This window comes from Gekko japonicus, unplaced genomic scaffold (genome assembly GCF_001447785.1).
Source record: "Gekko japonicus isolate JY-2015 unplaced genomic scaffold, Gekko_japonicus_V1.1 scaffold712, whole genome shotgun sequence".
NCBI classification, from domain to species: domain Eukaryota; kingdom Metazoa; phylum Chordata; class Lepidosauria; order Squamata; family Gekkonidae; genus Gekko; species Gekko japonicus.
The window spans coordinates 283,414-309,943 of record NW_015176472.1 but is presented as its reverse complement, the minus strand read 5'-3'; the positions used below and the strand labels follow the sequence as shown (position 1 = coordinate 309,943).

Below are 26,530 nucleotides of genomic sequence, written 5' to 3'. Positions count from 1 at the left end.
GTCAAGAAGGACTTTAGGTTCGTATCGGGAAAAAACATCTTTGTTTGAGGTGTAGAGGATCCTTGGCAAATACTATTCAGGTTAGGTTAAGTAAACATTTAGATACTATGTAACCACACCTTCCTTTATATTTGACCAATAAGGGGATTTTTATTTAAATGATGTATAATCCTTTGTAACCAGTTATGCTTTTTGAATGTTATTTTCATGATGATGACATGATGATGTCATTTAAAGTTTAAAACTTTATGTATTTCCTGGTTGTGCTCAGAAAGCAGTCCATTTTTTTGGGGGGGGATGGGCTATCTGGCCTAACTGTTTTCCATGTCCGATTGCAATTAAACACCAGATCTTCCTCCTCATTTTGACTTCAATTTTCCCTTTTTGACTGGGAATCTATTTGTATAACATATCTCACCTTCCTTCCTTCTGCCAGAAGGACTCAAGGTGGCTCAAGAAAGGAAACAAAGGCAAATCCTGGTGGAGCTATTAGCCATGGTGAATAGGTGGAAGCTCCACGTTCCCCCTGACCTGGGTGGCCCAGACTAGCCCAGCCTCATCCGATCTCAGCAGCTAAGCAGGGTCAGCCCTGGTTAGTTCTTGGATGGGAGACCACCAGAGAAGTCCAGGGCTGCTATGCAGAGGCAGGCAGTGACATACCTCCTCTGAAAGTCTCTTGCCTTGAATAACTCTGGGGTCACCATAAGTCGGCTGTGACTTGATGCTTCTTTACATACACACACAAACACACACACACGTTCTGGGGTAGCCTACTGAAGGTTGAAGGGTTCAACACAAACATCTGCAGAAGCTCTCTCCCTCCGCAGCACTTTTATTAAGATTCTTCCCCCTTTTCTTTCTCCCTCCTCCCCTTCCATACATATCGAAAGTTACAAGTCATACGACTATGAGCTATGATAACAGGAATGTGTTGTGCAGACAGCCTCACTGTCTTATCTCTCCCCGACTCTCTGCCAAGTTACTTCTCACGATGAGCTCATGGCTCAGCAGATATTCACCTTGTGCACTCTGCACTCTGGTTCCCAATTTCCCTGCGGGAGCAGTGAATTCCGGGCATGCCTCACAGAGAAAACTGTCCCTACCCCCTACTGCCTTAAACCCATTGCCAGAGGCCAATAATTTGGTTTATGTGCCCCTGCTTAAAGGCTTTCTAGGGGCACCTGGTGGGCCACAGTCACAAAGACGATACCCCCCCCCCCGCCAGCACTCTAGGAAGCGGCTCGCTCAGTTTAACCCTTTCAGTGCTACAGACGAGTGAATGGGAAACGTCCCTCCTCCCATCCTCCCCAGGAGGCGCCGCTGCCAGACCCGGACGGAGGGACGATACTGGACTAGGGGTGCTGTCACCTATTTGAGCTCCAGAGTTCACAGGGCACATTTCAAATCTTGCAAAAGTGTGAAACTTGCTGCCAGGATTTATAACACCCTTTCCTTCCCCACCATGCTTATGGGCACCTGGTGCTTCTTCGTATCCCACAATTTACTAACATTAATTTGCATTTTTTTTCTTGAGTGTATATAGGGGCAAAGTTTCACAACACTGAGAAGGGGTGTGTGTGTGTGAAGGGGGTGGAGGATTCGAACGAGCAAATGGATTAGGGAGTCTAGGCTGACACCCTTCCTCCCTCCTCTCTCTCAGGCGGCGAAGAAACGGTGTTGAAGAGGTGTAGAAACAGCTGCTGCCCCTCCACTCCAGGTAGGGGAGATGAGCGGGGGACAGCCGGGCTCCCCCTTTCTCTCAGATGGGCTTTTGCTCCGGCAGTTGCTGCTAAGGTGCCTGAGTGACAGAGGTCCTGTACCCTCCCCGACTGCCCCAGTCCAGAGTGCCTTCTCTGCCTGGCATGATCTCTGAGGAGGGAACCTGCTTTTTCTTCCAGGGGCCCTTTTCCTTCGAGGAGGTGGCCGTGCATTTCACCCAGGCGGAGTGGGCCCTGCTGGATCCAGGCCAAAGAGCTCTCCACAGGGAAGTCATGCCGGAGAACTACAGGACCGTGGCGCCTCTGGGTAAGGATCTTTGATAGGTGGCAAAGCTGCAAACTGCTGGTACTGGGGTGATGCATGAATCAAAATACTGCACAACAATCTGTTGTTTTGATGCCTGCCCAGGACTGGGGTGGCAGTGAAAGTGATGCTTAGCGTGGCTGGGTAGACTGACTCATACCACCCGGCAGGCCAAGGGGCAACGGAGGCCAGTGTTGTGGCCCTCGCCCAAGGAAGAGAGGGCGTCCTGCCCTGAGGCCAAAGCAGGATGAGAGGCCCTCACAAAGACTGGTTTCTCTCTCTTTCCCTCCACCCCTCCCTTGAGGAGTGGGTGAGGAGACAGCCAAAGGAGGGAAGGGAAGTTCTTTAGCTCTCTGGTAGGGGACTGAATGAGGCAGGCAGTCTGTCTCTCATTCCCTCCCCAAAGGAGTGGGGGAAGAGACAGCCAACAGTGGCAACTCCAGAGAAGGAAGCAGGAGAGAAGCAGTGCTCGCAGGCCGGATACAAGCCCTGCTTGGGCTGGCTCCGGCCCGTGGGCGATACGTTTGACACCCCTGCCCTAAGTGTTTATGCAGCCATGCCTTTGGACTGACTTGCCTGAACTGGAGGTTCCCCATCTCCTGCCAGCTTTCCCCCTCGGGATTAGTTTAAAAGCTGCTCTGCCACCTTTTTGATATTAATTGCCAGCAGCCTGCTTCTCTTTTGGTTCAAGCGAAGCCTGTTTCTTTTGTATAAATTTGGCTTGTCCTAACAAATCTAATCCCTCCTCCCAGCAACACTTCCCACAGATGGGATTCCTGCCATCTGCTCTGAGTGTGGTCTGGAATGGATCCAACCCCCTTGCACAGGTTCTGATTATGGGCCTTGATCTTGACTGGGTTTCCGTCCTTTCTTGGATTTCTTTCCTTCCCCCTATATTGATCATTTTCTCTTTCTCTGTGCCAAAGAACCACGGAATGTAAGAGAGGCTGTGGGGAAAACAGACAAAGGTCTCGCATCCGAAGAAAGGCCGGAGAGTTTCTCAAGAGGATCTCCAGATAGCATTTCCTTCCCAGATGAGCTGTCTGCGAGTGAGTATCCTTCATGATTATGTCGAAAGAATGAGCAAGGAATAGGCAAGGAGGATTTCTGCCTCACTTCTTAGCAATTCTTGGTTTGGTTGCATTATAAAGCCCACTAGGGAAGGAGGGAGGCCTTCTGGGGCCTGAAATCTGGGAGACTCAGAAGTTCCTTCTGGGGCTGAGCTTGACTGTGGCTCTTGAGGGGCTGAGGGATCCTTAAATACTAGATATTCCAGGAAAGGTGAGTGGTTACTTAAGAACAGCCAAGGTGGAAGAGGCCAAAGGCCCGTGAACCATTTCCACTGCCTTCACGACTTTCCAGCATCCTCCCCAAACTGGCACATCTTCCAAAAACTATGGGGTGGTGGTGGTGAGCAGGCTTTGAACGGAGGGCTCCAGTTTTTTAGATCTTGATTCCCCACCACCACCACCACCCTGGGCAAACACATATTTTCGGGATGCTGAAAACCAGCTCCTCATGGCTCTTGTCACAACTCGAAGGAAACTCTCAGTGCCATTGCAGGAGTGGATTTCATAATAACGTCTTGTATTGAATTGTCAAGGGCAGAGAATCAAAAGAGCTGCACGGAAAGTCAAATGTGAACAGTGGGGGAATCATTCTTTGCCATTTTTCCCCTTAAAGGACATACAGAGAAGGGTGAGATTTGGACGGACAGGCAGAATATAAAAACAGCTCTGTAGGGGGGTCTGGCTGGGGCAAGGTGTGACCAGCTACTCAGTGTGGTGGGAAAGTTCTGATAAAGGAATTGCACACCCATTAATGACCAGTGCCTGATTGGTGGCTTGGCTTCTTGTGTGGCTCCGGATTAGACCTCTTTATTCCTGCAGGAAGAAGACGCTGAAATATTTAGAGTGTAGATGTAAGTTCAGTGGCAGATCAGACCTCCTTGTGCGGGTTCTAACAGGATCTCTGTCTTTATTCCAGCAGGAAATGATCAGAAGAGTGAGGAGAAGGAGAATGAACTGCATCCTCTATTGCCAGGTGTAGTCAAGAATGAAGACTTGGGAGGAAACTTCAGGAATCAAGGCAGACATAAGAGGCAAAAAGGAAGCCACATGATTGAGAAGAGGGATAAAACCATTCCTTGCCAAGGGGGGAATTTTCATGAAGTAATTCATAGGGGGGAGGAAACATACAAGTGCTTGGAGTGTGGAATGAACTTCTCAAATCAAACCCAATATATTATCCATTTACAAATGCACAGTGGAAAGAAGACCCATCAATGTCTGGAGTGTCGAAAGAGTTTCTTTTGTAGAGCAGAACTAATTAGACATATAAGAACACATGCAGGAGAGAAACTTTATAGCGGTTCACACTGTGCCAAGAGCTTCTCAGAAAAATCAGACTTTGTTCATTCAGGAGAGAAACCATTTATCTCCTCAGGGGGTGGAATGACATTCTCTGATGAAAGAAAGGGTAATATACTTTTTCCAAAGCACAGCATAATGAAGGCACATAAATGCTTTCAGTGTGGAAAGTACTTCAAATACAGATCACAGCTCCTTGTGCACCAAAGAATCCACAGAGGGGAGAAATCTTCTGAATACTCAGAGTGTGGAAAGAAATATAGTAGAAGTAGCAGTCTTAAATGGCACCAAAGAATCCACACAGGAGAAAAACCTTTTGAATGCTCAGTGTGTGGGAAGAGATTCTGTCACAGTGGCACTCTTCAGCAGCATCAAAGAACCCACAGAGGGGAGAAACCTTTTGAATGCTCAGAGTGTGGAAAGAAATATAGTAGAAGTAGCAGTCTTAAACGGCACCAAAGAATCCACACAGCAGAAAATCTTTCTGAATGCTCAGAGTGTGGGAAGAGATTCAGTCACAGTGGCACTCTTCAGCAACATCAAAGAACCCACAGAGGGGAGAAACCTTTTGAATGCTCAGAGTGTGGAAAGAAATATAGAAGAAGTAGCAGTCTTAAACGGCACCAAAGAATCCACACAGGAGAAAATCTTTTTGAATGCTCAGAGTGTGGAAAGAGATTTACTGGGAAGGGTGATCTTAAAAAGCATCTAAGAATTCACACACGGGAGAAACCTTTTGAGTGCTCAGAGTGTGGAAAGAGCTTCACCTGGAGAGTCCAACTTCAAGGGCATGAAATAACCCACACAGGGCAGAAACCTTTTGAATGCTCAGTGTGTGGAAAGAGATTCAGTGAGCATGGCACTCTTCACCGACATCTAAGAACCCACACAGGACAGAACTCTTTTGAATGCTCAGTGTGCAGAAAGAGATTCAGTCAGAATAGCACTTTTGAAGAGCATCAAAGAACCCACACAAAGGAGAAACCTTTTGAATGCCCAGAATGTACAAAGAGGTTCAGTCACCATGGGTATCTTCTACAGCATCAAAGAATCCACAAAGGAGAGAAACCTTTTGAGTGCTCAGGGTGTGGAAAGAGGTTCAGTTGGAATTGCACTCTTCAGAAACATCTAAGAACCCACACAAGGGAGAAACATTTTGAATGCTCAGTGTGTGGAAAGAGGTTCAGTCAGAATGGCACTCTTCAACTGCATCAAAGAACCCACACAGGAGAGAAACCTTTTGAGTGTTCAGAGTGTGGAAAGAGATTCAGTCAGAGTGGCAGTCTTCAGCAGCATCTAAGAACCCACACAGGGGAGAAACCTTTTGAGTGCTCAGAGTGTGGAATGAGATTCAGTTGGCGTTCCAGTTTTTGGAGGCATCTAAGAACTCACACTAGGAGAAACCATGTAACTGCTTAGCCCATGAAACGGGCTTTTCTCGTATTTCACACTAACAGATAACCACAGACTATACAAAGCACTGAAACTATGTAAAGTGTTGTAAAGAGCTGGAATCTACACACAAACCTTACCCTAATTGGGAAGAAATGTTGCTTTAGCCATGTTTAAAAACCTCAAATAGATCCCACAGGGAAGAAAGCAAGGATGGGGATGGGCTCTATGGGTCGAAGGATCAGCTGATATCTCCTTAGTATCGAGGAGTCCATCTGGGGGAGGAACCTCATCAATGCTCCGTGTGTGGCAAGAGCCTGAGGTACAGATCTGACTTTCATGTTCCTCAGAGAATCCATACGAGGGTGATCTTGTATAGGAATAGTTGGTTCTGATGAGGGTCTTCTTCAAATGCTCAGGGGTTGGAGGTTCAAAAGGCTCAGAATGTAGTTACACAAAGAAGTGGTTGCCCTCCTCTGTGAAACTCACTACTTCAGGTTTGGTGAAGTGGAGAGCCAGTTTGGTGTAGTGGTTAAGTGTGCGGACTCTAATCTGAGAGAACCGGGTTTGATTCCCCACTCCTCCACTTGCAGCTGCTGATGTGACCTTGGGTCAGTCACAAGCTCTGGCACAGCTGTCCTTGAAAAAGAGCAGTTTGTGTCAGAGTTCTCTCAGCCCCACCCACCTCACAGGGTGTCTGTTGTGGGGAGGGGAAGGGAAAGGAGTTTGTAAGCCGCTCTGAGACGCCAAGTGAAGGGCGGGGTATAAATCCAATCTCCTCCTCCTCCTCCTCCTCCTCCTCAAGGAGTTTGTAAGCTGCTCTGAGACACCTCTGGGTAGTGAAGAGTGGGGTATAAATCCAATCTCTTCTCTCCTTCTTTTTGGTGTATATTTCATACCAGTTTGGTATAGTGGTTAAGTGCGTGGACTCTAATCTGGTAGAACCGGGTTTGGTTCCCCAGTCCTCCACTTGCACCTGGCTGGATGGCCTTGGGCAAAGCCATAGTTCTCATAAGAGCTGTTCTTGAAAAAAAGAGCAGTTTCTGTCAAGAGCTCTCTCAGCCCCATTTACCTCACAGGGTGTCTGTCGTGGGGAGAGGGAGGGAAAGGAGTTTGTAAGCTGCTCTGAGACTCCAAGTGAATGGCGGGGTATAAATCCAACCTCTCTTCTTCTTCTTCTTCTTCTTTTTTAAACTACATAAGTAACCCTTTATTTCTAGGTAAACAACTTATTGTTTCTTTTCTTTTTTTTAACAGATTTATTTAGGTTTTTCACAAATATACAACCATTACATTGATATTTTAACATGTAATCTGTGTAAGTCTATTACAGATTTTTATGCTCTATCCATTTGTAAAATTCTGCCCATCTTTCTTTAAACACCTTATCGTCTTTCCCTGACAAAATGAGTGTTAATTTATCCATTTCTGCGACTTTCATTAATTTCTCTACTATTTCCTGTCTTTTAGGTAGTTTTTCTTGCTTCCAGTATTTAGCAATCAAAATTCTAGCCGCTGTGAGCATATATGTTAGTATATAGTAATTATTCCCTTTATGTTCATTCGGAATAATATTTAACAGATAAATCTCCGGACTTAATTTTAAACTTATATGCAGCATTTCAGTTATCATATCATTTACGTTTTTCCAAAACTTATATATTATTTCACAGTTCCACCACATATGGAGGAACGTCCCTACGTTGTTTTTACATCTCCAGCAGTTTTTATTAGCAGTTTTATGCGCTTTGGATAGCTTTTCAGGGGTCCAGTACCATCTATGAAATATCTTGAATATATTTTCTTTAAAAGCTACTGCCCTCATTAATTTAATTGATTTCCAAACTTTTGACCAGTCCTCAATTTGTATAGTTTTTCCCAAGTCCTTCATCCAAAGAATCATAACATTCTTTATATTTTCGTCGAAAGGATAATCCTCGAGGAGGAACAAGTATTTTTTTGTATAAGTTTGTCATTTGTGGACAACCATATTTTATCCAAATCTGTTTGGGTGTTTACAAATTCCCCGTTTTTATCTTTGTTATATCTATCTTGGACTTGCATCTTCTCCCACCATGTTAAATGGATATTTTTGTCTATTAGTCTTTCTAGAGGTCTCAATTTATTTTCTTCATCTAATAATACATCATATGATATGGCTTTTTCTTTTGACATTAATTTTGTATTAATGAATGCCTCCAGGGAGGACACCCATCTTGGTGTTTTATTGTAAAATCTATATTTCATTTCTTTCCACACCTTAATTAATGCAGCTCTAATAGTGTGATTATGAAAGTTGGAGTGGATAAAGTCCTCTTCTTCTTCTTCTTATCTGCCAAGCTAATTCTTCCTGAGATCTGCAATTTAAAGTACTTGTTATTACATACAAAGTGTTAAAGTACTGGTTATACAAATATATATATTTGTGAGAACTCTACTGTGCACCACCAGAACAGCTTTGCTCATCTGTGTGTGGTCTTCTGCAGGAACCAACCTGCAAGTGGGCAAAAGCAACAACCGCCCATACACGTGCCTTCTCTGTTGTGGCCCCCACCTTAAGGAATGGCCTGCCTGAAAAAAGTCAGGAAGACTCCCACTCTCCTGGCTTTCCACAAACGATGCAAAACAATGATTCAAGAGAGCTTTTCTATGCATGAGATAGAGTTGCACTGTACTAAATGACTCACAAAATTACTTGGATAAATTCTAGTGTTCAGCTTACTGAAACTAGGGTCATAATATGTATTTTTAAAATCATTTAATGTGTCATGTTAAGACTTATGCTTTTGCTTTAGTCCTGGTTTTAGATTTCTGATTGACTCTACAGCCTTTGTGTCGTTTATTGAATGCTCCATCTTGTTGATTTTTTAGACTCTGTGTAATCTGCCTTGAGACCAAATGAGAAAAGAAAACTATGCATAACATAAATAAATAAGTAAATAAAATCTGGCCGAGGCTCTTCCTCTCCCCAAGCTCTGCCCTTTCCAAGGGGCCCTATGCCAAACGAGTCCCCTAGGCCCACTTTGGCGGCTGATCAGCCAGATAGGACCAGAACCGCCAGGGGATAGTGCCCCCATTTACCATCTTGTCTGCCGGAGCCGCTGGATCATGATCCTTCAGATGCAGAATCTGATCATACTTCACTCCCTCTACCAGAGGACAGTGTTGGGGATACTGCTCCGGTTTTGCCAGCTGAAGACCTGAGAGTTTATTTAGAGCAGTTATTGCGTATGGTGAAGGCTTTAAAGATAGATTATGCCTCTCCCAAAGCTACAGAGGAAGATCCTGTTATGGATATTGTGTACTGTAATGAGCCGGGACTGGTAGCAGTTCCTATGGTTCGAGGGATAAAAGAGATTAATGGCAATGCATGGACCAGACCCTCTTCTAACAATGTCTTTACCAGAAAGATTGAAAATCTGTATAAAATTAGAGAGGATGAGGCTTATTACCTGTACCATCATCCACAGCCCAGCTCCATGGTGGTGGAAGTAATACCTTCCAGGCAAACAGGAGGCCCTCGTTCTTCCCCTTTAGATAAGGAGGGCAGGAAGTTAGATATTCTGGGCAAGAAAATCTACTCCTCAGGGGCTCTATCTCTGAGAATCTCTAATTTTAAAGCCATTATGGCTAGGTATCAGGTACTTCGATGGGACAAATTGAACCCACTCCTTGAAGTTTTACCTGATGACAAAAGAGAGCATGCACGCCAGCGCACAATGGAAGGTGCTAAATTGGCCAAGCAAGAGCTGAACGCTTCGCATCATTCCGCAGACGCAGCTAGTAAGGTCATGGCATCTGTGATAAGTTTTATGGAGATACTCCTGGTTAAGGTCCTCAGCACTTCCACCTGACACTCGGTCCCGTATTGAGGACCTCCCTTTTGAGGGTAAATTGTTGTTCAGCGAATAGACCAATGATGTCTTAGAAAAGGTCAGAAAGACCAAATATACTGCAAAGTCCTTGGGCTTAACAGCCCAACAGTCTGCTCCATCTAAACCCAGGTATTTTTCCAAGCCTTTTTCTCAGCCCTCTCTGGGTCGGGGATATAGATTTCAGTCCAACTCATATCAGTCTTTCCGCCACTCTTATAGCAGTGGTTATCAACCCAGGCGTCAACAACAATGCCAGCGGAACCAGCATGTTCGCTCTCCCCGTGCCTCAAGTTCTAAGCCTAGGCTTCCGCAATGAAGCCTCCCTCCTCTGTTCAGGGCACGTCTTTTTATCGTTTGCAAACTGTTGGTCAGTTATCTGTTCAGATGTTTGGGTTCTTCAGATAATAAAGTTCGGTTATTCTTTAGAGTTTAAAGAAGTGCCACCGCAGTTTCATAAAGCCAGGCCAAGATGTCAAACAGATATTGGTTTATATATTGAATTTCAATCACTATTGCATAAGGGTGCTATAGAGGTAGTCCCTGATACAAAGGAGAACTGTGGCTTCTACTCCAATTATTTCCTGATTCAGAAAAAAGGGGGTTGGCACAGACCTATATTAGATCTCAGAGATCTAAATACATTTCTGGATGTGGGTAAGTTCTGTATGGTTTCCCTGGAAGATATTTGCCCTTCTATCCCAAAAAAAGCTTGATTTGTTGTGATAGACTTACAAGATGCTTATTTTCATATTTCTATTCATGATGAATACAAGAAATACTTGCGTTTCATGAGACGTTATTTACCAGTATGCTGTGCTTTTGGTTTTCCACCACACCTAGAGTGTTTACAAAGTGTTTTTCCGCTGTCATCACTTATCTCAGACTGAAAGGATGCAGGGTGTATGCCTATCTGGATGACTGGCTTTTCGTGGCCATTTCCAGAGACCTTTTAATCTCCCAACTTGATCTGGCACTCCGTACTCTACAATGGCTGGGGGTGGTTATTAATTTTTTTAAAATCCCTGCTCAGTCCGGCTCAGGTTACTGAGTTCATTGGGGCACATTTGGACTCCGTTGCTCTTAAGGCTTTTCTCCCAATAGAGCGGGCCAGAGCTATACAGTCAATGGTGGCTTCTTTTACAAGCTCTAGATTTCAGAAGGCCATTAAGATCCAGAAACTATTGGGTCTGATGGCTGCCACTACTTCCACAGTGCAATATGCACACCTAAATATGAGGCCATTGCAGAACTGGTTCATTAGAGCATTTAGAGTCGGTGTGTACCCTCAGTGGAAGAGTTTATCGATCCCACGGTCGGTCCTTAATTCATTTGCCTGGTGGACTCATGATTCCAATTTGTTGGGTTTTTTCCCACTGGCTCCTTTTTCACCTGACCTACACCTATATACTGATGCCTCATTGATCGGCTGGGGTGCTCACTGTAACTCATTGCAGTTCAGTGGACGTTGGACGCGATATGAGTCTTCTCTTCATATCAATGTATTGGAGCTCAGAGCTGTAAGATATGCTCTCTCTTCTCTTAGAGGCCCAACATGCAACAAGATGGTCCTCTTGTCTACGGACAATGTGGCGACAAAATTTTATGTCAACAGGGCGGCACAGGGTCATTAGCGCTGTGCAGGGAGGCCTCCCTTCTTTGGTTTCTAGCAATCCGATACAAGATTCATTTAATAGCAATACATATCCTGGGGAAATCGAATGTCCTATGCTCTGAGTTGTCAAGCGCATTCAGACCAGGAATGGTCCATTCCCAGGAAGTACTTGAAACTAATTTTTCAGAGATGGGGCAAACCGGTAATAGACCTCTTTGCCTCTTATTCAAACTCCAAATGTTCACTGTTCTGTGCCCTCTCCGAAAAGGGGGGGGGGTCTTGTCTGGGAGACGCGTCCCTCCTAGATTGGAAAGGCGTTCTATTTTACGCCTTACCGTTATTGCAGAGAGTCCTGAAGAAAATAGCACAGGTCTGCCTTTGACCCCGCCAAACCTGAAGAGACATGTTCTGAGAAACGGGGAAGATGCTCCAAGAACGCTGATTTCCAAGGCCATCTGAAAACCACTTTCCCGGGTGGGAGGGAGGGAGGAAACCCCCCCTCCCATTGAAGACGCCTCCTGAGCAACGCTCCCTCTAAGCTGTGGAGTCTTGTGAGCAGCAAATGCTACTTTGTGAGCGACTGGCATTAAAAGTTGTGAGCGAGCGATTTGGCTACTGCATAAATTAGTTTGACTGCAGCTATCCTTCCTGAGCTAAGACAAAAATCTGTGAGCTGGAGGCTAAAAAACTGTGAGCTAGCTCACACTAACTCGTCTTAGAGGGAACACTGCTCCTGAGGATGGCTCGCTTTAGCTTGCCTTGATTTCCTTTCCTCGACTCAACCAGCCCTGCGCGGAGTTACTCCAGAGCAGCTCCGTTGAGCTGTACTGTGGGGCGTCGCTGACGGCAGCCGGGCTGAACAGTTCAGTCCAGCGGGGACTTTATTGTGGGAAGGGGGCTGGGAGCCTTTTTCATTCGTCTGCAGCACTGAAAGGGTTAAAGCAGCCGAGCTGTTGGCCAGAGAGGCCGAGCGGGGGGAGGGAGGACGTCAAGCCGGGGGAAGGCCGGGCAGCCGGAGCCTGGGAAGGTTTGCTCTCAAGTAGGTCATTCCCGTCTCGGAAGGCAGGAATCCCGCCATCCCGTGTTTGGGGGAGGGGGGCGTTTAAATATATATTTAACAGCGTGGTTTCCTGGTGCGTCTTTTCTTTTGTTACCCTCCCGGTCCCGGGGAACCAGATGCCCGCAGAGGGGCCTGCCTGGCGGGTCCGCCGGGCTTGCAAGGCGACTCTTTTCCTGGCGGCCTCTTAGGGGGGGGTGGGGTGTCGTGATCCGCCAGGCAGCTCCTGAATCCCACCCTCCTTGACTGATAGTGGATGGATTTTATCCGGGGTGGTTTCGTATTTTAAACGTTTCTTTATTGTACCTTTTGTACTGTCTTTATATGTTGTCAGTCACCTCGAGTCCCATTCCGGAATCCGGGGGGGGGGAGGGGGGGAAGCAGGATATCAGTTTGATTAAATAAACAGATGGCCTCCCCGGGGTGTCCCTTGCAGGGGCTCAGGGGCGAGATCTGAATTGGGTAAATCAAAATAAATCCTCAGCCATGGAGGGCGGAGGGAGGCCCAGGAAGAAGTCCCAGGAGCGATCACATGGGAGGAATCCTTCTTGCCCAGTGGCTGCCAAAATACTACACATTTGGGCCTGTGCTCCTTCCATCTGCAGTTTCTCTCTCTCTCTCTCGGTGTTATTCATTGACATTGCCGCTTGCAGGGGAAGGAGGAATATGAGCATAATAAAATAAATAAATAAATTCAGTTTGAGTCCAGTGGCACCTTTAAGACAAACAAAGTTTTATGCAAGGTATAAGCTTTCATGTGCAAGCACAAGCTTTGCTCTGCTGCTTCGGACTAACACAGCAACCCACCTGAATTTACATTAATTATAGTAAAGGTAAAGGTTCCCTTGCTCAAAAGCTGGTCTAATGCGTTTCAAAGCCGAAGAGCCAGCGCTGTCCGAAGACGTTTCCGTGGTCATGTGGCCAGCATGACTAAACACCAAGGCGCACAGAACGCTTTTAGCTTCCCACCGAAGTGGTCCCTATTTATCTACTTGCAATTTCTTGCTTTCGAACTGCTAGGTTGGCAGGAGCTGGAACTAGAGATGGGAGCTCACTCCATCATGCGGCACCCGGGTTTCGAACTGCTGAACTACTGACCTTCCACAGCCTGCAGTTCAGTGTCTTAACCACTTGAGCCACCGCAGCTCCTTACATTAATTATAGTCAGCCATTTAATAGAACTCAATGCAATCAATAGGATGGTATATTCCATATACAATGAAATAGAATTTGGGTTGTAGAACCAACCAGAAATCTGAAAAACAGTATTGAAGGAAAACATGTTAATATAACCCAATGAATGATGGAAAATTACATAGCAGGATACAACTTACAGCAAACTCTACACAGTAATATAGACTCCAGTCCCCAGTAATTCATCCAAGTAATTTTGTGAGGCCTTTTGTACAAGGCTACTCTGTTGCTTGCCTAGAAAGGCTCTCTTGAATAATTATGTTTTGCTTACTTTGCGGAAAGCCAGGAGAGTGGGTGCCTTCTGACCTCCTCAAGCACACCATTCTCAGGGGCCAGAACGGAGACGGCACACGTCCAGGCCAGCCAGTGGAGGGACTGCAGGATGGCAGTAATATGCCTGCTCCATCTAGCTCCTGATAAGAGCCGAGATGTGGCGTTCTGCACTAGCTGGAGTTTCTGAACTGCTTTTGTGGGGAGACCAGTGTACAGTGCATTACAGTAGTCTAGTCTCAGTGTCACCGTGGGATGGATCCTGGTGGCCAGATGAGCTGATTCAAGGGAAAGGGCCATTTTTTGAGCTAGGCTGAGTTGAGAGAAAGCCTTTTTTGCAATTGCATTGACTGTTGGGGGGGTCCAGTATAACTTCAGGGCTCTTAACTGAGTCAGCGAGGGTTAGCTGAATCCCATCAAAAGTGGGGAGCATAATGCCCTTCAAGACTTCTGCCTTCTCAAACAGCGTTACGTCTGTCTTTCCAGGATTTATTTTCAATTTATTCACACCGTTTAAGCGGCAGCCAGGAAGTATTTCAGGATCTCTATGACATCACTGCCGCCTCCTCCTGCTCAGCCCAGCAGCCCCTCTGCCCTGACCTGGAGAGGCCTGACATCCCTCTGCCCCTTCCCCTCTGCTGGCTGCTTGGGCAGGGCTATTGCCCAACCCTTCCGGGCTATGGAGGAGCTATCTGCAATGGTTAAGCCCTTACCAGCCGATTTGTCCTGGACTCCACTTTACCTTGAGATATTCCCACTTTTGACAGACTGACGCCCAAAAATTGGAAGCCAAGCTCATAACATCCACAACAGATTTTTAAAAAGGAAAATAGTAACGTTTTTTTCTTTCCTGAAGGACCAAACAGGCATATCTTTAAAAGCTTGCTATGTAATATGGCACAGTGACATTAATCCTGATCCACAAACTACCACAGGGATGCTTCTTCTGATCCACTGGGGAAATCATTAGGTGTCTTTTGACCAGGGTCAGTGATGTAACTCTGTTCTCTTTTGTTTTCTTTCTGCCTTTTTGATACCTTCCCCCCTCCCTCTTCACAGGAAAGCGAATAAGAGTGTCTTTCCAGAGTCAGAGGTAACCCAAGAGAAAGGGGAAGGAGATGGAAGAGCAGGACCCCGAAGGACCTGGAATGAGCAAGAGATCAAGGAAAGGTCCCAATCCCACGCGAGCAGGAAGTGTTGCTGAATTTTGGGGGAAAGGTGTGCCAGACATTTTGGTTCAGGACACTATGACCATAGATGCACGCAGCCAATGCTTCCGGCAGTTCTCTTATCACGAGGCTGATGGGCCCCGAGAGGTTTGCAGCCAGCTCTATGAACTTTGTAACCACTGGCTGGAGCCAGAGAGACACACCAAGAAGCAGATCCTGGACCTGGTGATCCTGGAGCAGTTCCTGTTCATCCTGCCCCAGGAAATGCAGAGCTGGGTCAGAGAGTTTGGGCCCGAGACCAGTTCCCAGGCGGTGGCCCTGGCTGAAGATTTCCTCCTGAGTCAGGCAGAGGAGAAGAGGCAGGCAGAGCAGGTGAGGGAGTTTCATTTACTCAGTTCAAGCAATGACCTTGTTCTAAGGCTTCCGGCCAGATATTTCTGTCTCTGTGTTAATTGCCATCAGATCACTTCCGACTTATGGCCACCCTTTGAATGTCCTGTCATTAACAGCCTTGCTCAGATCTTGGAGGCTGAGGAGGGCCTTGGCTTCTTTCGTTGAGTCGATTCATCTCATGTTTGGTCATCCCCTTTTCCTGCGGCCTTCAACGTTTCCTAACGCTGTTGTCTTTTCCAGTGACTCTTGTCTTCTAGTAATGTCACCAAAACAGGGTAGCCTCGTTTTAGTCGTTTTCGCTTTCTGAGAGAATTGAGGCTTGATTTTATCTAGAACCCACTTATCTTTAGGGTGGTCCACGGTATCTGTAGAGACTCTAAACTCTCCTCCAACACCACATTTCAAAAGAATCAACTTTATCCATGCCAGCTTTCTTCATTGTCCAGCTCTCACACCCACACATAGGAATGGGGAATACTGTGGCATGAATGAACTTGATCTTGGTCACCAGTGACACATCCTTACACTTAAAAGAATCTTTCCTAGCTCCCTCATGGCTGCCCTGCCCAGCCTCAGCCTCCTTCTGATTTCTTCTTTGTGGGTCCCCCTTTTGGTTGACGGTGGAACCAAGGAACACAAAATCTTGAGCAATTTCAATTTCTTCCTCATCAGCCTTAAATTTCTGTAATTCCCCACTAGTCACCCCTTTTGTCTTCTTGGAAGTTCAGCTGTATTCTTTAGCACTTTCTGCTTTAGCCTTCAGTAGTCATTATTTCAACTCTCTTCACTACTTTCTGCCGGTAATGGGGTGTCTTCTGCATATTGCAGACTGTTGTCGTTCTTCCCACCAATTTTCACTCCCCTTTCATCTAAATCTAATCCACCTTTCCTTATGATATGTTCTGCATATAGATTGAAGAGATAGGGAGATAAAATGCATCCTTGTCTGACACCTTTGCCAATTTGAAACCATTCTGTTTTTTCATATTCTGCCCAGAGTACAGGTTGCCCATCAAAACAGTCAGATGTTGTGGCACGCCCATTGCTTTTAAAACCAACCATAGCTTTTCTTGATCCCCACAGTCAGAAACATTGATGTAATCTACGAATCATAAGCAGATGTTCTTCTGAAATTCTCTCCTGTGCGCCATTAACCAGCATAACTTTGCAATATGATCTCAGGTGCCTCTTCCTTTTCTGAATTCACCTGGGACGTCTGGCATTCCTCTTTCGGTATATGGTAACAATCCTTGTTGTAAAATGTTGAGCATCACTTTGCTTGCATGAGAAATTAATGCAATGGTCTGATAGTTACTACGGTCTGTTATGTCTCAATTTTTTGGAATTGAAATGTAAAGTGAGCGTTTCCAGTCTGTGGGCCATTGTATTCCATCTTTGTTATCATATTCTTGTTAAGATTTTGATGGACTCCTTTTTCTTTGGCTTGTAATGGCTCTACTGATATCCCCTCTACTCCAGGTGATTTGCTTCCCCCAATTGTTCTCAGAGCAGCTTTACTTTCTAAAACATTTCCTTTCTTCTCCAAAAGATTTTTCTTGAACGGAACCTGTCCTCCTTTCATCTCTTTTGTATAATTCTTCAGTGTATTGTTCCCATCTTTTCTTAGATATTTCTACCTCTATATAATAATTCACTAGGGTTAAAGAAAACATATCCCTGATTCTTGCCTCTGTGGTTGAGGTAGGTCTGATGGTGGATGCGGGGATGAGGAGTCTGGGAGGAGTCCATCTCTTCAGCATGTTCCATTCCTTCTCTTACCTGTGTCCGTTGCTGTTGTTTCAGATGTGGGGACAATCCATGAAGGTGGAAGCAAAATTCTCTGAGGCAGAAGGAGCTCTGTCAGAGGAGGGTCAGAGGGCGCAGGCCCCGGAGGATGCCCAAGATGCCCTGTCATGTGGTAAGGGTGTCCCGTACCCAGATAGGTTTGGGATTCTAGTAAATTGGTTGGGTAGAAAGTTCAGGACAGGAGAAAAGGGAGGATACTTTTACAGACTACTGGAGTTCTAAGACAGAGTGCCACAGCATGTAGTGACGGCCACTCCACTTGAAGGGGGAGTAGGACAGATTCATGGAGGGCAGTTCCATTCTTATTTACATTAATTAAAATATGCATATCTCACCTTCCTTCCATGGTAGAGGGACTCAAGGTGGCTCAGAAAAGGAAACGAAGGCAAATCCTGGTGGAGCTATTAGCCGTGGTGAATAGGTGGAAGCTCCACGTCCCCCTGGCCTGGGTGGCCCAGACTAGCCCAGCCTCATCTGATCTCAGAAGCTAAGCAGGGTCAGCCCTGGTTAGTTCTTGGATGGGAGACCACCAGAGGAGTCCAGGGTTGCTGTGCAGAGGCAGGCAGTGCCACACACCCCCCCCCGGAAGGCATCTTCCTTTGAATAACTGTGGGGTCATCGTAGGTCAGCTGTGACTTGAGGCCACTCTACAGACCCACACGCCCCGTGTTCTGGGGCAGCATACCTCTGACACCCCATGGCTAGGGGCCAGTCATTCGGGTTCTGTGGCCCTGCTTAAAGGCTTTCCGGGGGCATCTGGCGGGCCACAGTGAGAAAGAGGATACTGAACAAGGGGTGCCAGGCCGGGGCCTGACCCCCCCCCCCCTTGAGGTCTGAGGGTGGAGCATTGGGGGTGGGACGTGATGTCAAGCTGATGTCTCACTTGGCCAGATACCTGGATGTGAAGTCGGAGCATCAGCAGACAGTAGTACCCTAGAAGAGTTTCCAGAGTGTGGGGAGGTGTGCTAAAATCACCTCTGGGTTTTTGGCCGGATGTGATGATGACGTGTTGTGTGATGTGGTTTCCACTCCCCTCTTGTTCTCCTGCCAGTCCAAATGAAAGGGCAGGTGGGAGGGCCCCAGCAGGCGGGAGAATGGCGTTCCCGGGGTTTTGGTCTGATCCAGCAGGGATGCTGCAACCTTTTCAGCTCCAGGGTTCACAGGGGATGTTCCAAGTCTCGCAGGAGCCTGAAACCCATCGTCAGCATTTATAGCCCCTAAGGCTCATGGGTACCTGGTGCTTCTCTTCCACCTCTCCCAGAGTTTACTAAAAGTCATTACAAATTTTCTTCACAATAAAGAAGAGAAGGTTTCACAACCCTGGAAATGGGATGCAAGAAACTGAATTCAAAGAAACAAACAAAATCCTTCCAATTTTGTCCCCGTTGCAGGCAGTGAAGAGACGTTGTCAAGCCATCCTTGCAGAGAAGTGGAAACAGCTGCTCCAGCTTCAGTCCAGGTAGGGGGAGGGGATGAATAGGGGATAGTCGGGTCCAGTGTTCCCTGTAAGCTGAGTTAGTGTGAGCTAGCTCACAGTTTTTTAGCCTCCAGCTCACACATTCTTGTCTTAGCTCAGGAAGGGATGGCTCCAGAGCAAACTAATTGATGCAGCAGCCAAATCGCTCGCTCACAACTTTAATGCCAGGAGCTCACAAAGGAGAATTTTTGCTCACAAGACTCCACTGCTTAGAGGGAACATTGGCTCGGGTCCCCCCCTGTTTTCTCAGGGAGGCTTTTTCTCCAGCTGCCCGAGCACGAGAAGCTCTGAACCCACTCTCTTTGTTTTACACATACCAAACTCTACAACCTGCACCCGTCGAGAGCAATGTTCCCTCTAAGCTGTGGAGTCATGTGAGCAAAAATTCTACTTGGTGAGTTACTGGCATTAAAGTTGTGAGCGAGCCATTTGGCTGCTGCACAGATTAGTTTGTTCTGGAGCCATCCTTCCTGAGCCAAGACAAAAATGGGTGAGCCGGAGGCTAAAAAACTGTGAGCTAGCTCACACAAACTCAGCTTAGAGGGAACACTGGTCGAGAGCGTATTCTCTGCTTGGCGTGATCTATGACCAGGGAATGTGCTTTTTCTTTCAGTCTCCCTTTTCTTCTGAGGAGGTGGCTGAGTATTTCACTGAGGCAGAGCAAGTCTTCTTGGATCCAGATCAAAGAGCTCTCTACAGGGAGGACAGTGGGAGCGTGGCCTCTCTGGGTAAGGGTCTTCCCTAGGTGCCGAAGGTACGAATTGGTGCCATTAGGATGATGCATGAACCAAAATATTGAACAGCAATATGTGGTTGTGAGGCCTGCCTGGGTACTTGCCCCCTTCCAGGGGCCTTGAGGTGTTGGGGTGGCAGCGGAAGCGATGTTCAGCATGTCCAAGTAGAGCGATCCAAGCCTCCCCACTGATCCAGGCCCAGCTGAGGCCAGTGTTGTGGCCATCACCCAAGCCAGAGAGGGTGTTCTGGCCTGAGGCCAAGGCAGGGCTGAGCGGCCCTCAGAAGGACTCTGGAAGGGGCCAGATCCCAGTGTCTCAGTTTCCAAGTTTCATAACACACTCTTCCTCCAGATGGTATTAAGGCCATCCTTTCTGACTCTGATCTGGTATGGGATCTGTCCCCCTTGCGCTGGTTCAGATTGTGGGCCTTGATTCTGACCATGGTTCCATCCTTCCTGGAGAAATTTTTCGTCTTCCTCGGATTTCTTTCCTTCTGTATATGAGAATGAGATCTCTCGATCTCTCTCTCTCTCTGTGAAAGAAATCAGAAGTATAAGAGAGACTTTGGTGGAGACAGACAATGGCCTTGCATCCTAAGAAAGGCTGGAGAGTATCTCAAGAGGATCCCGAGAGCATATTTCTGGGGAGAGGAGGGATAGGCAGAATATAGAAACAGCTCTGTGGGTGGGGCTGGCAGGGATAAGGTGTGACCAGCAGCTCAGTTTGGGGGGAAAGAAGATCTGATAGTAGAAATGCACACCCAATAATGAGCAGTGCCTGACAAGTGGCTTGGCTTCTTGCATGGGTGCTGATTGAAAATTTTTCTTTATTCCAGCAGCAGATGTAGAGGAGACAACTGGGGAATTCCAGGGGTTCTCTTCGGAAAAAAACAAGAATGAAGATGCCGAAGGAAACTTTGGAGATGGGCCACACAGGGAAGAGGAAAGCCACACAGGTAAGAGCCACATTCCTTGCTGAGGAGGGGGTTTCCATAAAATCCCAGTCCAAGAAGAAAGGTCAATCAAAAACGAAGGAACAAAGGCCTCCATCCTAATCCGAGAATCCACTCTAGGGAAAATGAAAATGTGGCCTTTGCAAAGACCTTGAGTCAGAGAATGAATGTCATTTTGCAGACACAAATTCCCTTGGGAGAGAAACGGAATAATTGCATGGAGTGCAGAAACTGCTTCAGTTGGAAAAGTGCCCTTCACATCAGAGAAGTCATATAGGTGGGGAGTCATATAAATGGTCACAGTCGAAACCAAGGAAATGTAATTTGAAAGTGTACCATTCTAAAAGAGCAAGATTCCAGTAGTACCTTAAAGACTAACAAAATATGTGGCAGTGTATAATGTTATTTGACTTAAACAAAATATGTGGCAGTGTATATCGTTATTTGAAAGTGTATATTATTGTGCACTTCAGTGTACAGCAGGAAGAAGCCACTGAAATATTTGGCGTGTCGATGGAACTTCAGGTTCATATCAAACCTCCTTGTGTGGATTCTAACAGGATTTCTCTCCTTATTCCAGCAGGAGATGATCAGAGGAATGTGGAAGATGAGGAACTGCATCATCTATCAACAGATGAAGTCAAGAATGAAGACACAAGGGGAAACTTCAAAAATCAAGTTGGCCGTAAGAGGCAGAAAGGCAGCCACATGGTCAAGAAGAGGGATGAACCCATTCCTTGCCCAGGGGACAATTTCCATGAAGTAGTTCACATGGTAGAGGAAACAGACAAGTGCTTGGAGTGTGGAATGAACTTCTCAGATCAAACCCAATATAATGTCCATTTACAAATGCATGCTGGAAAGAAGACCCATCAGTCCCTGGAGTGTGGAAAGACCATGATTTGCAGAGCGGAGCTCCTTCAGCATCAAGGAACACATAGAGGAGAGAAACCTTATAGCTGCTCAGACTGTGGCAAGAGCTTCTCAAGGAAATCAGACCTCGTTAAACACCAAAAAATTCACTCAGGAGAGACGCTGTTTATCTGCTCAGAGACTGGAATAGCATTCTCTGATGGAGGGAAGGATAATATACATTTTCCAGAGCCTGTTATAATGAAGGCACATAAATGCTTTCAGTGTGGAAAGTACTTCAGATACAAATCACAGCTCCTTGTGCACCAAAGAATACACAGAGGTGAGAAACCTTTTGAGTGCTTAGAATGTGGAGTGAAATTCAGTCAGCGTGGCCATCTTCAGCAACATCAAAGAATCCACACAGGGGAGAAGCCTTTTGAATGCTCAGAGTGTGGGAAGAGATTTGGTCAGCGTAGCAATCTGCAGCAGCATCTGAGAACCCACACAGGGGAGAAACCTTTTGAATGCTCAGTGTGTGGGAAGGGATTTAGTCAGAGTGGCCATCTTCAACAGCATCAAGTAATCCACAGAGGGGAGAAACCTTTTGAATGCTCAGAGTGTAAAAAGAAATTCAGTCAACGCGGCCATCTTGAACAGCATCTGAGAACCCACACAAAGAGAAGCCAGGAAACGTCTTAGCCCAGGAGTGTTGAACGCAATTGGTTTCCAATTGGCAAAGGTGCCAGACAAGGATGCATTTTATCTCCCTATTTCTTCATTCTGTCTGCAGAACATATCATAAGGAAAATTGGATTACTTTTAGATGAAATTGGAGTGAAAATTGGTGGAAGATTAATAATTTTAGATATGCAGATGACACCACATTATTGGCAGAAAACAGTGAAGACTCGAAATGACTACTGGAGAAAGTCAAAGCAGAAATTGCCAGAACAGGATTACAGCTGGACATCAAGAAGACAAAAGTAATGACAGTAGATCACCGATGAATAAGTTAAACAGTACCAGCCCTAACACCGATCCTTGCGGGACCCCACTGCTTATACTTCCCTCCATTGTGAGGATTGTCCATTTATTCCCACTCTTTGCTTCCTGTCACTTAACAATTTTTTAATCCATAAGAGAGCCAATCCTCTAATTCCATGACTGCTAAATTTATTCAGGAGTCTTTGGTGAGGTACCTTGTCAAAAGCCTTTTGAAAGTCCAAGTAGATAATGTCTACCTGGTCAGTGTTGCCTACATGCTTGTTTACTTTCTCAAAGAACTCCAAAATGTTGGTGAGACAGGATTTCCCTTTGCACAAGCCATGCTAATTGTCCCTTAGCAGGCTTTGTTCCTCTATGTGCCTAATAATTCTATTTTTGGCTTATTATGCATTGGTGTTTTCTCTTGCTTTCACTGCGCACATTTATCAGGTTTTCTTTGTCGTTCTGCATTCCCATCACTTTCACCATGCATGTCTTTTGGGGTTTTAACAAATTCTACGTTGCTTTCCCTCCCTTCAGTGCTCAGTTTGCTTTCTGTTCACTGTTTCCTTGGTTTTCTAAGAGTGGTTTTGTGGTAGTCTTTCTCCTTGCCTCACTTTTAAGTCGAAGAGAGTTCAAAAACATACAGATTCCCTCGGATTTTTCTCCCCCCCCCTTTCCCGGCCCCTCGGAGGCCATTCCTCCACCCACATTGAGGTCATTCATACCACTCCTTATTGGTCAGTTTCACATGCGGGGGGGTCACCGACTGCGCAAAACATGCTGGGCAAATTCCCCCCCCCCCCCCTACTTTTTGGCAAGCGGTTGTATGTTATAATCTGATTTTTTTTAAAAAAGAACCCTCCTGGTGGAAGGAGTGCAATTTGGTTTTTTCTGTTTTTTTACTCTTTCTTTGCTAAGAAATTTGGGGAAATAAAAGTGTCAGTGATAAAGGGAGGGGGCCATCCTCCTCTCCTGAAGTTGAAGGAAAAGACCTGGAAGCAGTGGACAGAGAAAAAATAGAGACAGTTTTGTGAAAATAAAACCAGCCCCCCCCCCCTCCTGTGCAGGTGGGTGGGGGGCACCAGAAAGAAAGGAGATGAGAACCTGGGTTGTGAGTTTCTATGTGTGGTGTGAAATTAACCAGGAGAGATTGGGCGGGTAACTGAAATGAAGGATTTTTTCAGAGTTAGAAGGGAGGGAGGGAGGGAGGGTGGGTGCTGGTCAAGGTTCCCTTTTTGCTGTGGAGTGTTGTGCGCAAAAATTCTACTTTGTGAGCTACTGGCATTAAAGTTATAAGTGAGCAGTTTGGCTTCTGCAGAAATTAGCTTGTTCTGGAGCCACCCTTCCTGAACGAAGACAAAAATCTGTGAGCTGGAGGCTAAAAAACTGTGAGCTAGCTCACACTAACTCAGTTTAGAGGGAACACTGGTGCCGGTGGGTCTGGCTGGCTGTGTGTGTGTGGGGGGGGAGAGACACGGAGGAGGAGTGTAGGGGGAGCGAGAAGGGGGTGGCAGTTGGGCAGCAATGCAAAGTTTCGAGGTGATTTTTTGCAGGCAAGCTTTGGAGGGACCAGAGGATGCAGTGAAGCCAGTTTGGATTGGGAGCAGTGTGCCCTCTAAGCTGAGTTAGTGTGAGCTAGCTCACCATTCTTTAGCCTCCGGCTCACACATTTTTGCCTTAGCTCAGCAAACTAATTTATGCAGTAGCCAAATCACTCACTCACAGCTTTAATGGCAATAGCTCACAAAATAGAATTTTTGCTCAAAAGACCTCACAGCTTAGAGGGAACATTGATTGGGAGTGAGAGAAAGAGGCATGGAGGGTCTTTTTGGAAAAGGCTGGTCCAAAGTTGACGAGTGCGGAAGAGTTCAGGAGCGGTGGCAGCAGGAGCCGCTGCCACCTTCAGGGAAAGAAAGGTGGCTGGAGGGGGGAGAGGGGCGCCCAATGGGAACCACGTGGAGAGAAGATTCCTGGGCCGGGCTGGAGTGGCAAGTCTGGAGTGAGGAGCTGCCTAGGAGAGGGGGAGCGGAGGAGGCACGGGGCACACCAAAGGCGAACAAAGAGCATGTGTTTGTGTGGCTGGAGGGGGGGAGAGATGTGGCAGCCAAGGCTGGCCCCCCCAGTTGATCAGGGAAGGGGAGCTTGGTAATGGTGCCAGGACATGCCGTTCACGGAGGGTGGGATGTCAGTGCACAGCACACCACGTGCAAGACCGACACGTTTGGGAGCCGTGTGAGAGTCAAGGGAGCTGAATCAGGGTTCCTTTGGGTTCCCTTTCATTCATTTCCTATCCATGTTACTTGTGATACAGTTTCATTTAAAGAACCCTCTTTCTGGATAAAAAGGTAAAGGTTCCCTTGCTCAAAAGCCAGTCGAATCCGAATCTAGGGTTGCGGTGCTCATCTCCGTTTCAAAGCCGAAGAGCCAGCGCTGTCTGAAGAGCCAGTGGTCATGTGGCCAGCATGACTAAACACCAAGGCGCACGGAACGCTGTCACCTTCCCACCAAAGTGGTACCTATTTATCTACTTGCAATTTCTTGCTTTCGAACTGCTAGGTTGGGAGGAGCTGGAACTAGAGACGGGAGCTCACTCCATCATGCGGCACACTCGGGTCTCAAACTGCTGAACTACCGACCTTCCACAGCCTGCAGCTCAGCGTCTTAACCACTTGAGCCACCACAGCTCCTTTTAGATCCCGGTAAAAGCCTTTGTGAGGCGTTCTGCACCAACTGGGGTCTCCAAATTGATTTTGAGGGAAGACCTATGTAGAGTGTATTGTAGTAGTCTAGCTTCAAAGTTACCGTAGCATGGATCCAGGTGGCCAGATAGACCCAGTCAACTCAGGTCTCAAACTGCTGAACTACTGACCTTCCACAGCCTGCAGTTCAGCGTCTTAACCACTTCAGCAAATTTGATGCTAAAAGGCGTGCGCAAAACCTGAACCATTAAGATTTAAATGGCAGGTGCTTGCTGGATGTACCTGCACAGCCATGACAGGACGGTTAGAAAAAACTTTTTTTAAAACTTTGAACTTTACCCCCCACATGTCACAATTGATGTTCCTATTCCAATTAAGAAAAACTGCGGGTTTTGGTTGCAGCTGCAGAATAAACGCACAGAAATGCACCAGAGGAAAAAGAACAGTGCCTACGGCAGTTGTGTGAATCTGAAGTCAAGCTTAAAGGCTTTACTGCTGGGATTCCTCGGAGTAAGTTGTCCGGGCGTCACGGGCCTTTGACTACAGTTTCTACTCATTTGCCTGGGGTTTATTAATTTATTCAATTCATAGCCCACTCCCCCCAAAACTGGCTCAGGGATAGATGTTAGGCCGTCTGGCCTGTGATTTCCTCTCTTTTAAAACTGGTGTCGCATTTCCTACTGTCCAGTCTTCTGGTAGAGCGGCTGAATTGAATGACAAGTCATTTAGCTACCTTCTCTGCCCTCAGGTGTTATTTATATTTATTTATTTATTTATTTATTATTTACATTTTTATCCCGCCCTCCCCGGTCGCTCAGGGCGGCTAACAGGCATATAGCTATTAAAACAATAAAAACAGTACAAAATATTAAAATTACATCACAATGTATAGCCTATCTAAAAACAGGATGGCAGTCCTCTGAACGTCCCATTCTCGCCCATGATGCAAAGAATTTTTAGGGCTTTGATGGTCCATGCCCATATCCAGCTGTCCATATACCGGAAATTCCGGGGATTCCAGGAATTCCAGGGCGTTGATGGTATACTGATGCGTTGGTGGTATACTGGTGGTGGTGGCGGCTCATATTCAAAAGCCTGGTGGAAGAGCTCCGTCTTGCAGGCTCTGCGGAACTATGCTAGGTCCCGCAGAGCCCTGACTGGGAGCTCATTTCACCAGATAGGAGCTGCCACCGAAAACGCCCTGTTCCTGGTCATGGTTAGTTTGATGGACCGGGGACCCAGTACATCCAATAGGTTCCGGCTCCCCGACCGTAGTGCCCTTGGGGGAACATGTGGGGCAAGGCGGTCCCTTAGGTAGGCTGGTCCCTGACCATATAGGGCTTTAAAGGTAATAACCAGCACTTTGAAGCGAACCCGGTACGCTACTGGCAACCAGTGCAGCGCTTTCAGCACAGGCCGGATGTGATCTCGTCTAGGGAGATCCATCAGCAGCCTGGCTGCAGCATTCTGCACTAGTTGCAGCTTCCGAATTTGCGACAAAGGCAGCCCCATGTAGAGAGCGTTACAGTAGTCTAACCTCGAGGTAACCGTTGCATGGATCACTGTAGCCAAGTCGTTCCAGTCGAGGAAGGTGTTACCCGGACCGGACCGGAACCGGTTCTGGGAGCCCGGATTGGCTCTGAGTACAGAGGCGGGCGGTGTGTGAG

The 26,530-nt window shown here is 46.7% G+C and overlaps 1 pseudogene; it reads left to right on the top strand.

Moving 5' to 3' along the window:
• LOC107123815 overlaps positions 1-26,530 on the top strand; it is a 135,287-nt pseudogene that overhangs the window by 35,131 nt on the left and 73,626 nt on the right.